The sequence below is a fragment of the Rutidosis leptorrhynchoides genome, chromosome 2 (assembly GCF_046630445.1).
Source record: "Rutidosis leptorrhynchoides isolate AG116_Rl617_1_P2 chromosome 2, CSIRO_AGI_Rlap_v1, whole genome shotgun sequence".
NCBI classification, from domain to species: domain Eukaryota; kingdom Viridiplantae; phylum Streptophyta; class Magnoliopsida; order Asterales; family Asteraceae; genus Rutidosis; species Rutidosis leptorrhynchoides.
This window is the reverse complement of record NC_092334.1, coordinates 620,265,900-620,280,193: the sequence shown is the minus strand read 5'-3', so window position 1 is coordinate 620,280,193 and position 14,294 is coordinate 620,265,900.

Below are 14,294 nucleotides of genomic sequence, written 5' to 3'. Positions count from 1 at the left end.
ACGAGCCGCGGAGCATAGACAATAACCCCAAAATGATAGAGGTAACGAGCTTCTAGCCATCATAGATCGAACCATATCCATTAGGGTTCGGTTCCTCCTTTCGGAAACTCCATTAAGTTGGGGTGTTCCGGGTGGAGTAAGTTGTGATATAATCCCACAACTCCTAAGATGATCTTGGAAGGCATCGCTTAGGTATTCACCTCCTCTATCGGTACGAAGTACCTTAATTGTCTTATTGAGTTGATTTTGTACTTCGTTTTGGTATTCTTTGAATGCTTCAAACGTTTCATCCTTGTGTCTTAATAAGTAGACATATCCGAAACGACTAAAGTCATCAATGAAAGTAACAAAGTATCTTTCACCATTCCTAGTCATGGGTTTAAAGGGTCCACATACATCCGAATGTATTAAACCCAATAAATCTTTAGCCCTTTCATAAGTGCCTTTGAAAGGTGCTTTAGTCATCTTGCCTTGTAAACAAGATTCACATACATCAAACGAATCCATTTCATTTGATTTCAAAAGTCCATTTCTTTGAAGTGTATGCATTCGGTTCTTGTTTATATGTCCAAGGCGACAATGCCATAAATAGGAATCACTCAAATCCCTTTTGAGTTTCTTGGTGCTAGTATGGTATATAGAGCTCGATGATGCGTCATCATGAACCAATTCATAAATTCCATTTGTAGGCGAAGCCTTGAAATAGAATACATTATTTTTAGAAACATGAATGTCATCATCAATAAAATTAACAACGTAACCACATTGTTTTAAGCGAGAAATAGAAATAATGTTTCGACATAAATCCGGTGCATACAAAACATTTTCTAAAATAAGCTCCAATCCACTTGGAAGCTTCAAAACAAATTCTCCTTGAGCTTTAACATGCACCTTTGCACCATTGCCCATATAGAGACTTGATGTTCCCGCTTTATGATCACTTCTTCTGAACCCCTGCAAAGAATTGCAAATATGAGTTCCACATCCCGTGTCTAATACCCATGTATTAGAAGAAGTAATACTAAGCTCTATATATACCATATATATATTACCTGAGGTTTGCCCTGCATCCCTCTTGTTCTTCAACTCTTTAAGATAGACCGGACAGTTTCGTTTCCAATGACCCATCTCACCGCAACCGAAACATGGGTCTTCCTTGGGGTTTGCCTTCTCGGCTACCTTTTGCTTCTTAGCCTTGTTGATGGTTGGGGTAACCATCTTCCCCTTCCCTTTGCCTTGATGGGCGGGTCCTTTTCTCTTAGCCACTTTTGGCTTAGAGGTGTTACCTTTAGACCCACCTTGATCGATTGCTAACACGGGTAAAGTCCTTTTACCCATGCTTGTTTCCGCCGTCCTAAGCATACCATGAAGCTCACCTATACTCTTATCCATCCCATTCATGTTGTAATTAATTACAAATTGATCAAACCTCTTTGATAGGGAGTTAAGGATAAGATCGGTGGCTAACTCATTAGATATGTTAAGGTTAAGACGGTTAGCACGATCGATAAGGCTTTTCATCTTAAGTACATAAGATGAAACCGATTGGGTGTCGTCCATACGACAAGCATGAAGCGCCCGAACCGTTTCGAAACGCTCAACACGTGCTTGTTGGAGAAACATCTCCTTCAATTGTGTTATCATGTCGTATGCGCTATGATGCTCGAAATCCTTTTGGAGTTCGGGTATCATAGTCCCAAGCATTAAGCATGAGACTTGAAGGGAGTCGTGGCAATACTTATCGTAAGAGGCCATTGCCTCCACATCACTCTCATCCGGTTGATCGGGAATGGGGTCCTCAAGCACATACATTTTATCCTCTTGTTTGAGGACAATCCGAAGATTGCGGAACCAATCCATAAAGTTTGCATGGTTGAGTTTGTCTTTCTCGAGGAGAGACCGTAATGATAGGTTGTTAAAGTTAAGTGGTGCGTTGTTCATGTTGTTGTTGTTATTAGCGGCCATCTACAAAATTCAACAAAGTTCTTTTAAGTATTGATTTCAAATTTAATAAACAATACCCTTTTAATTTGTTTTATTAAATATTAGAATCCAACGGTAAATCAAATTTCGGTTAGGTGACCTTTATCCCGTCATTTGATTTAGCTAGGTAGTCTCAATGACAATTGCAATCCTTTTGCAACTTCTAAGTTATGGGATCATGCAATCCTTTTGCATGGCATATTAATCCCATCAACGCCTATTTGTTCCTCATGCTTCGGTGACCCTAAGTTCATGATTCCCAAATCAAGTCGTCCTACTTGTGTAGACATGTAGACTTAACATACAAGTGGTTAGGTGACCTTTATCCCACATGTATGCGAAGTGTACCTTATTCACATTAGTTCACTCATGACGGTTAGGTGACCTTTATCCCATCAAGAGATTCCTAATATGTCTAAGTGTTTCCACAAAAGGATGGCGTTTAACTTGTTTTGCCATGTTTAAGTTAAGGGATTTTAAGTTTTCCTAAATTCTAGTTTAAGAAAACAAAGTGCTATACACCAACATGCATTTGGTGTGTAGTATATTTTGAAAAACCAATTTTCATGTCCTTTTAGTAAAATCAATTTACTACCTTTTAAAATAAACCATTTTATTTAGTTCTAATAACCAATTATTAGTGTCTTATGTTATGTTTTATAATAACCATTTATAATGTATTTTGCAAGTTGTAAACATGTGAAATATTTGTAGCAATCCAAACAAACAAACATAATCATACAAGCATGCAAACACAAAAGTCCACAATCAAGCCAATATGGTAGACATTTGTTTAGCCAAAACAAATGTCACCTTCTAAGGGTTAACAAAAGCAAGCAAGAGATTTTATACAAAATCTCCCACTTAATCTTGTAATCTTCAAAGTTCCATCTTGTAATCTTCATCTTGAATCTTCATTTTCTTTTTACAAAATTATATCCTAATACAATCTTTCTAGAAAATGAAATACAACCTATTCTATTATTACAAACCAAATAGAATAAATTACATCAAACTTACAAGAAATAATACAACTTATTACATACCAAAATGAATAAATTATTACAAACCATAAGAATGAATATTTCAACCACAACATTCAACAAAACAACCACAAGGTCTAGGCTTGATTGTGAACCATAACATACAACAAATTTTGACCAAAACAAGTTCCAAACCCCTTTTGGAACCTCCTAAATTTCGGCCAAAATTCCAAACCCACCAAAACTCATTATTTTTACTTTCTACTTTCATGCATGTTGGTAGATTGTAAGATAAATGAGTTTACTAGCCAAAACCAAGAAGCATATTAACAAGACTTTGGCTCTCGATACCATTGATGGAATACCACAAGAAAATCAAATCACAAAACCCATTTTATGATGTTCAAATTTCGGCCAAAATAAATAGAGTGAGCGGAAGCATTTTAACAACTTGTTCATGTGTATGTTTTAACCTTTTAAAAGTATTCCATTATAGATCTAGTCTTGAATAATATACTTAAAAGTAAATAGAGCTAGTTAAGGGTTTTACCACTCCAAGTTAGGAGGAAAAAGAATGGATGAAGATGATGAAGATGAAGATGAATAAACTTCTAACTTGAAGCCTCAAGTGCTTGATACCCACAAGCTTTAACAACACCCTTGAAGGTTAGGATTTTTAAGACACCAATATAGCTTGAAACAAAACTAGATGAACCTCTTTTGGAGCTAGAAAGTGGCGGCCAAAGTGGGAGGCTTTGAGAGAGAGTTTTGTTCTATTTTTCAAGCAAGAGTGTGTTAGATTGAAGTGCAAGATGCATGTATGTGTTTAAAGCAAAATACAAGAACCAAGACTAGCATGGGTGGCTTGTCTTGGGTTCTTAAAACCGCCACCCACCAAGCATGCATCCTTTAATTTGAATTTTGAATATTATTACTTGTATTCTTGTATTTTGCATGCCCATTATTTTGCTAGTTAATTATATACATGCACCTTTTAAATATACATGCACATTACTATATATTATAAGCCTTTTATAATATGTAAATGCACATATATTACTTGCACTTTATGTATATATTATAAGCCTCTTATAAATATATACAAAGCCATGTATGTTCCTTGTACATACATATTAATTTTATAACCACTTTATAAAATCATTACACACAAATAAGTTTAATCATATAATGAAATTAAACTTATATTTATAATTATCCAAATAATTATTTCAAGCAAATTTATCTTTAGAAAACCAATTTCTAAAGTCTAAGTGTCTAGTATTTATTTTAAAGATCCATTCATTAAAACAAATACTCTTAAAGTGTTGTCGGCTTGTTATTGGGTATGACCCGACTTGGATCATAACATATTGGCCACATTAATTAATATGTCTCTCGGGCACATGAAATACTATCAATAATGATAGTATGATAGTTACATGTTATTGTATTGATGATTGTATGCATAGAATTGCTCAAATACATATGTTTTCAGTTTGATTTGATTGGAACAGCAGATTTTTTGTTCATTTTTGATATTGTAACTGATATAAAAGTGAAATTAAAGTATCTATATGAGTTCCTTTCATCAAGACATTAATTTTAAACTCCGGATTCATGTCATTTCGATTCCCGGAGCTCTAGATATGATTGAAATGGTGTTTTGTTAAGATTGAATTATGAAAACGAATTGAACCAGGTTTGGTCTGACTTTTTGATCACTTTTAGAGTCTTTAGGGTGTACTAGTGTTTTAGGATTGATGATGGGATGAACTTTCATGTTCGGGTCATCTAAATCCGAGCCACGGATCACCCGTTATGACTAAATCATAATTTTGAATGAATTGAAGTTCCAAGTGGTGTAATGGCTGATCATCACGACTTGGGTACTGTTCTTGGTATGTTCTTGAGTGCACCAATGTTTCGAGTGGTTTGATTAGGCGCAGATATATATAAGGCTCGCCGAAAACCGACACTCAGGGCTCAAGATATGACCCGAAGAACTTTTGATTAAAACTTATGGTTGATTATTAAAACTTATGATATAAATAATGATTTTCATTATCATTAAATTACTTATGATATAAAAAGTAATTATTATAATTTAAGACTTATGATATATATTTATTATATTATTTAATTAATACTTATGATTTAATTAACATTTTAATTAAACTTATGATTAATAATACTTTTATTATTAATGGAAAATACTTATGATAAGTATTAAACCTATATTATGAGATTATTACTATAAGACTTATAATAAGGATTAATTAATTATTTAATTATTATAAGGCTTAGTTATTATTTAATTATAATTTAATTATTAAATACTTATGATTTAATGATTATAATTAGAAACTTATGATATGATTAATAATTCAGTATTAATTAATAATACTTATGATATGATTTAAAATTTATTATTAATTAATAATACTTATATTATGACTAATATTTAATTAATTAATCAAATACTTATGTTATATTAATTATATCATTTAAACTTATATTAACTTTAATAATTCATTTTAATTTAATTAAACTTATGTTATGACATAATTATACATATTTAACTTTAATAAACATTATAACTTATATTATTATTATAACTTATACTTTTAAAATAAATGTTGACTATGTTTGACTAAGGTTGACTTTTGAGTTGACTTTCGGTTGACTTTGACTTTCAGTTGACTTTTGTTGACTTTCTAATTGAGGAAACTTTCCTAACTTATAAACTTTCCTAAAATAGTAACTTTCTAAATTTGGAAACTTTCCAAAATAGAAACTTTCCAAAAATAGAAACTTTCCAAAAATAGAAACTTTCCTAAAATAGAAACTTTCCAAAAATGAAAACCTGCTAAAAATAGAAACTTTCTAAAAATAGAAAGTGTGTGTCCGTACGTTGTTCCGATCAAACCGATGCATGCTAAGTATTGTTCTATGTCTACTTGCAACATGTACAATAGCTATTATACTAAGAATTGACCTAAGTTAGTTATTTATATCGACCTGCTTTATTTATAGGTCAGCGTTGTGATCATTCCTGATCACTGTACTCCATTTGCTGTTCGCTTATTTTTGTTGGTTACTTCGTTACTATTAAGGTGAGTTATAGTCCCGTTTTTACATACTTTTCAAAGTATATTTTTGGGATGTGATTACATGCATTTTATTTCACGTTTAGACACAAGTGACAATTAAATTTAAATTATTCATTGTGAGTTGGACCAAAATATTCCCTAGTCTGGTAACTGTAATCACTGGTTTCTACTGGTAAACGCGAATCCTACGGATAGATCTATCGGGTTTGACAACCCCATTTCGAGGTATTCGCGCTAGCAATTTATAATCGGAATGTTTAGTACTTCGTATTTTGTTGTAGATACACTGTCCGGTGTATATCATTTATTTTGTTTGGTAAGTGTAAATAAAGGGTTAAGTGGTTACCATGTGGCTCATTGATAATGGAATAATGTTTAATGTTTTCTAACATTTTTAAATCTTGTGGTCTAAAGTTTATTCAATTATTTAAACCTATAATTCACTCAACCTTTGTGTTGACAGTTTGCTCGCATGTTTTCACAGGTACTTGAGTTTATGTGATGCTTCCGCTGTGTTTAGAAGAGTCTGCATGCATTTGGACAGATTTTATGAAACAAGTATGAAACTTAAGCTTGCATTCTGTTTTTGGATAATTTAAATTTATATTGACAGTTTACATGCATTTTGTGTTTTACGCCATGGACACAAGTACTTAAAATATATTCTACGTTGAGTTATACCACATTGCATATCTTCCCTAATAGCTTGGTAACTAATATTTACATGTTGTAAGAACATGTAAGCGCGAATCCTATTGATAGATCTATCGGGTTTGACAACCCCAATCGGGCTAGTCGCTCTAGTATCGTAAATGGTTGCATAGTACTTCGTTTTTACTACACTTGGTACAGTGTAGGGAGATTTCATAATAAAGGGAATATGCCACATTAAGGGTTAAGTATGGTTACTGAAGCGCTCAATAACTTATAGAATACTTTTACACACTTGCGAGTGTACATATATTTATAACTATGAAATCTTGTGGTCTGTATTTATATCGATGATAAACCTATATATCTCACCAACCTTTGTGTTGACTGTTTACGCATGTTTATTCTCAGGTCCTTAAGAAAGTCTTCCGCTGTTGCATTATCTGAGAAAGCTGTGCATGGAGTCTCATACTTTTATTTAAATAAAGTGTTGCATTCAATAAAACTTTTGTCATGTATTATATTCGACTGTTACGTCACGTATGTAGTATTTGGAAACCGATGTATTTTGGGGATTATTTCTTAAATAATCGCCCACTTATTTAAAACATGCATTATGTATAATAATGATGTTCTTTTTATGAAACGAATGCAATATTTTCTAAAACGTATCATATAGAGGTCAAATACCCCGCTATGAGACCAATGAGAACGTACTGCGTTTATAGTAATATGGACGGGTCGTTTCAGGAGATAGTGGATCTTTGGAAACTGTTTAAACCATATGGTTTGGTGAGGGACTGATAACTCCTAAATTATACATGTTTTTGAATACATTTTGAGGAGTTATTTTGGCATTTTTAAAGACATTTTAAGTACTTTAACATACAAAAATGGATAAAATCAAGAAAAAGGTATTTTTAATATTTTGTTTGAGAAATGTGTTAAAACAGGGAAAAAAAACAGGAAAAAGCAGAAAGGTTGATTGAAGCCGCCGGCATGGGTACAAGGAAGCCGCCAGCCTGGGGCTGAATACGCCAGAATGTTTCATAATCTCTATAAAATTGAAAGAACTTGTTGATCAAGTAAAAAAGCAAAGGAAGCCGCCGGCTTCCCACTGAAGCCGCCGGCTTCCCACTGAAGCCGCCGGCCTAATTAACACGGTTTCTCAACTTGTCGACCAAGTTCAAGTAAAAATGGAAACAAAATCAAGAAGATTTGGCAGATCTTTTAAGCCACCGGCCTTCCCTGAAGTCGTCGGCTTAGTTATGATGGTTAAAGATTTGTACTTGCGGATTAAGTTAAACTTGCAGAAGGAGTCACCGACCTAAGGCAAGCCGCCAGCTTCCCACTGAAGCCGCCGGCTTGGCCACCGTTTCTGAACATTATAAATAAAGGCCTCTGGTCTCAGTTTTCATATGCAGTTTTCAGAATTCAATAATTCTGCTTAGTTCATTTTTCTTTTTAGGGTATTCTCTAAACCCTTAGATTAGATTTATTTATTGTAATCAAGTATCATTAAATTTTTTAATTCAAGATTCTTACATCTACCTTTTTAAGGTATGATTCTATCTTTATTTTACTGTTTTATCTATTTTATTTACTACAATTATTTCTGTTCGTCTTCTGCTATGAACTAAACGTTCATAGTGGTTACGTGGACGAAAACTGAACTTCATCTGGGAATCAGATGAAGCCGCCGGCCTCACCATCTAAACCACCGGCTTGGTTGGAAGGAAGGCATCGGATTCGTGTACAGTTCCTAGTTCTTTTCCAGATCTGTATGGTCGAGTTTCTGTAATAATGTTTGAATTGTTTCAAATCTGTTTTGCTTAAATACACTTGTTTGCCATGCTTAATGATTAAATAACATGATTTTAGGATTGATTAGTACTTGTTCCCATGATCTATTATTCGATTCATGCTACTTGTTTAGATCTAGTCCATCAAACTTGTTAAATTGAATTGCATGCAACTAAGTTAAAAAGCTTAATAGTGATAAACTTGTTTAAATTGAAGTTACGCTTATATAATAGAATTTGATATTGTTAGGCTTAATCGAAGAACATTTTTTTGGATTTGTTTAATTAATAATTGCATGAGAACTTAGTAGTAATTGACTTTCAGCTAGTAACTTGAGTTGATCTACTTGGTGTTTAATAGCTTATATGATTTATCAGTCTATTTGCATATTGATCCTCATCACAAGATTAATGTGTATCATGTAATTGAATTGAACATGAAGAATTAAGATGTTAGTTATTCACATCACATATCTAGCATATGCTATAAGTCCTACTTGTTGAATGATATGCAACACTAGCTTAACTTATTAAGGGATAATAGTTGGTCTATGATTATTATTCTGCTTTGTGTTAATATAAGTTATGAAACTTGCCTAATATTATTCCCGTATGAGTTGGTTGTTCATGTAACTGCTTTTGCTTTTATTTGTTTATTTTGAATCTTCAATTCCTTACTTTACTTTATTGTTTTGTTTATCTGTAAATCATCTCTTTCCTAAGAGATAAGAATCTATCTCATAAAAGACATAAAAATATATCTTTAATTCTTTAATAAGAATTAAATAATAAAACAACTCTTATCTGTATCTACGCTCTCTTGGGAGGATAACCTAAAATACTATATCTGATCGGGTTTTGTTGCTCATAAGGGTGTTAAAGTGTATTAATAAAAGGTTTTATAAATTTAAAAGTTGAAGGATAAGTTAAGCACTACCGCACACACTTTCAACACATCAGGGATGTGTACGTAGCAAACAGACGTCTTAAGAATGGAGGTAAGTTTGCTTTTGTGAGATGCGGTGATGTGAAAGAGGACACAACTTTTCTAAAAAAACCGGAGACGATAAAGATCTATGGTGTTGGTTAGGGCAACTGTTAGGCACCAAAAAGTGACGCTCATGGAAACATGGGTGGTGCTTATCCAAACCCTTCTGGTGATACTGCTAATAGAGATGAAGATAAAATGAGAAAGACGTTCAACAATAGTTTCCACGATGGAAGAAGTTTCAATGATGTGGATGGAAATAAGAAGGTTGATCTGAGATATGTTCTTAATAACATATAGAAGGTGAAGGACAACGATGCCTGCAATAATAGCGATTCTAAGAAGGATAAGGTAGTCTTGGTGGATGATAATTATTCTGCCAACAATAGTAATCTGGAACTATTACAGAAAGCTATTATGGTTGAGGCAAAAAGTCGGGCGATTCTCAACAACCATGAAGGCATTTATAGTGCTGAGGGGTTTGGGGATATTGAGATCAAGAAATTGGGTGGTCTGGGGATTTTACTAGTGTGTAATTCGGTGAAAGCTGCTAAAGTGCTAATGGGTGAGGGTTACCCTATCAAGAACTGGGTTCATAAAATGCAGCCATGGGATTTTTTCGACTGACCAGAAGGCTGAATGTCGTGGCTCAAAATAAGTGGGGTTCCATTGCCATATTGGTTAGATGACATCTTTATGTCAGTTGCAGAATGGTGGGGAAGTGTTTATGTGTTAGAAAACTGTTCTTTAAAAGGAAATCAACAACTATCTTTTAGCCGGGTGTTGGTGAAGCTAAATAATCCTGATTTTGTGAATGATGCTCTTAAACTTTTCTATAAGTCTAAAACATATTTTGTTAATGTTGAAAAAGAACACAAGTCATGTTCTTTTGCTAAATCGAAGAAGGATGATCCAGATTGCAGCAGTAATTACTCAGATTGTTCATTGGATTACATTAATTTGAATGAACTATCTAGTTGTGATGATTTTGATGTTGATTCAGATCAAGAATACGGTCTATACAACGATGTGTTTTATGGTAATGACTTTAATGACAAAAAGAAAGATGAGCCAGTGGACGGCGACTTTGAAGTTGAGGATCATGATGGCAGAGATGGTGATATTCCGGTAGGGGTGGACGTGGAAGATGAAGATTCTAGGTGATTTGTGAAATGTCCCGTTCTTATTGATTAAAAACGTTCCATATTAATTGATTTCGTTGCGAGGTTTTGACCTCTATATGAGACGTTTTTCAAAGACTGCATTCATTTTAAAACAAACCATAACCTTTATTTCATCAATAAAGGTTTAAAAAGCTTTACGTAGATTATCAAATAATGATAATCCAAAATATCCTGTTTACACACGACCATTACATAATGGTTTACAATACAAATATGTTACAACAAAATAAGTTTCTTGAATGCAGTTTTTACACAATATCATACAAGCATGGACTCCAAATCTCGTCCTTATTTAAGTATGCGACAGCGGAAGCTCTTAATAATCACCTGAGAATAAACATGCTTAAAACGTCAACAAAAATGTTGGTGAGTTATAGGTTTAACCTATATATATCAAATCATAATAATAGACCACAAGATTTCATATTTCAATACACATCCCATACATAGAGATAAAAGTCATTCATATGGTGAACACCTGGTAACCGACATTAACAAGATGCATATATAAGAATATCCCCATCATTCCGGGATACCCTTCGGATATGATATAAATTTCGAAGTACTAAAGCATCCGGTACTTTGGATGGGGTTTGTTAGGCCCAATAGATCTATCTTTAGGATCCGCATCAATTAGGGTGTCTGTTCCCTAATTCTTAGATTACCAGATTTAATAAAAAGGGGCATATTCGATTTCGATAATTCAACCATAGAATGTAGTTTCACGTACTTGTGTCTATTTTGTAAATCATTCATAAAACCTGCATGTATTCTCATCCCAAAAATATTATATTTTAAAAGTGGGACTATAACTCACTTTCACAGATTTTTACTTCGTCGGGAAGTAAGACTTGGCCACTGGTTGATTCACGAACCTATAACAATATATACATATATATCAAAGTATGTTCAAAATATATTTACAACACTTTTAATATATTTTGATGTTTTAAGTTTATTAAGTCAGCTGTCCTCGTTAGTAACCTACAACTAGTTGTCCACAGTTAGATGTACAGAAATAAATCGATAAATATTATCTTGAATTAATCCACGACCCAGTGTATACGTATCTCAGTATTGATCACAACTCAAACTATATATATTTTGGAATCAACCTCAACCCTGTATAGCTAACTCCAACATTCACATATAGAGTGTCTATGGTTGTTCCGAAATATATATAGATGTGTCGACATGATAGGTCGAAACATTGTATACGTGTCTATGGTATCTCAAGATTACATAATATACAATACAAGTTGATTAAGTTATGGTTGGAATAGATTTGTTACCAATTTTCACGTAGCTAAAATGAGAAAAATTATCCAATTTTGTTTTACCCATAACTTCTTCATTTTAAATCCGTTTTGAGTGCATCAAATTGTTATGGTTTCATATTGAACTTTATTTTATGAATTTAAATAGAAAAAGTATAGGTTTATAGTCGGAAAAATAAGTTACAAGTCGTTTTTGTAAAGGTAGTCATTTCAGTCGAAAGAACGACGTCTAGATGACCATTTTAGAAAACATACTTCCACTTTGAGTTTAACCATAATTTTTGGATATAGTTTCATGTTCATAATAAAAATAATTTTCTCAGAATAAAAACTTTTAAATCAAAGTTTATCATAGTTTTTAATTAACTAGCCCAAAACAGCCCGCGGTGTTACTACGACGGCGTAAATCCGGTTTTACGGTGTTTTTCGTGTTTCCAGGTTTTAAATCATTAAGTTAGCATATAATATAGATATAGAACATGTGTTTAGTTGATTTTAAAAGTCAAGTTAGAAGGATTAACTTTTATTTGAGAACAAGTTTAGAATTTACTAAACTATGTTCTAGTGATTACAAGTTTAAACCTTCGAATAAGATAGCTTTATATGTATGAATCGAATGATGTTATGAACATCATTACTACCTCAAGTTCCTTGGATAAACCTACTGGAAATGAGAAAAATCGATCTAGCTTCAAAGGATCCTTGGATGGCTTGAAAGTTCTTGAAGCAGAATCATGACACGAAAACAATTTCAAGTAAGATTTCCACTCGAAATAAGATTGTTATAGTTATAGAAATTGAATTAAAGTTTGAATATGATTATTACCTTGTATTAGAAAGATAACCTACTGTAAGTAACAAAGGTTTCTTGATCTTGGATGATTACTTGGAATGGTTTTAGAAAACTTGGAAGTAAACTTGCAATCTTGGAAGTATTCTTGATTTTATGAAACTAGAACTTTTGGAATTTATGAAGAACACTTAGAACTTGAAGATAGAACTTGAGAGAGATCAATTAGATGAAGAAAATTGAAGAATGAAAGTGTTTATAGGTGTTTTTGGTCGTTGGTGTATGGATTAGATATAAAGGATATGTAATTTTGTTTTCATGTAAATAAGTCATGAATGATTACTCATATTTTTGTAATTTTATGAGATATTTCCTGCTAGTTGCCAAATGATGGTTCTCACATGTGTTAGGTGACTCACATGGGCTGTTAAGAGCTGATCATTGGAGTGTATATACCAATAGTACATATATCTAAAAGCTGTGTATTGTACGAGTACGAATACGGGTGCATACGAGTAGAATTGTTGATGAAACTGAACGAGGATGTAATTGTAAGCATTTTTGTTAAGTAGAAGTATTTTGATAAGTGTCTTGAAGTCTTTCAAAAGTGTATAAATACATATTAAAATACTACATGCATATACATTTTAACTGAGTCGTTAAGTCATCGTTAGTCGTTACATGTAAGTGTTGTTTTGAAACCTTTTGGTTAACGATCTTGTTAAATGTTGTTAACCCAATGTTTATAATATCAAATGAGATTTTAAATTATTATATTATCATGATATTATGATGTATGAATATCTCTTAATATGATATATATACATTAAATGTCGTTACAACGATAATCGTTACATATATGTCTCGTTTAAAAAATCATTAAGTTAGTAGTCTTGTTTTTACATATGTAGTTCATTGTTAATATACTTAATGATATGTTTACTTATCATAATATCATGTTAACTACATATGTATTCATATATATGTCATCATATAGTTTTTACAAGTTTTAACGTTCGTGAATCACCGGTCAACTTGGGTGGTCAATTGTCTATATGAAACCTATTTCAATTAATCAAGTCTTAACAAGTTTGATTGATTAACATGTTGGAAACACTTAATCATGTAAATAACAATTTCATTTAATATATATATAAAAATGGAAAAGTTCGGGTCACTACAGTACCTACCGGTTAAATAAATTTCGTCCCGAAATTTTAAGCAGTTGGAGGTGTTGACGTATCTTCTGGAAATAAATGCGGGTATTTCTTCTTCATCTGATCTTCACGCTCCCAGGTGAACTCGGGTCCTCTACGAGCATTCCATCAAACCTTAACAATCGGTATCTTGTTTTGTTTAAGTCTCTTAACCTCACGATCCATTATTTCGACGGGTTCTTCAATGAATTGAAGTTTTTCATTGATTTGGATTTCGTCCAACGGAATAGTGAGATCTTCTTTTGCAAAACATTTCTTCAAATTTGAGACGTGGAAAGTGTTATGTACAGCCGCGAGTTGTTGAGGTAG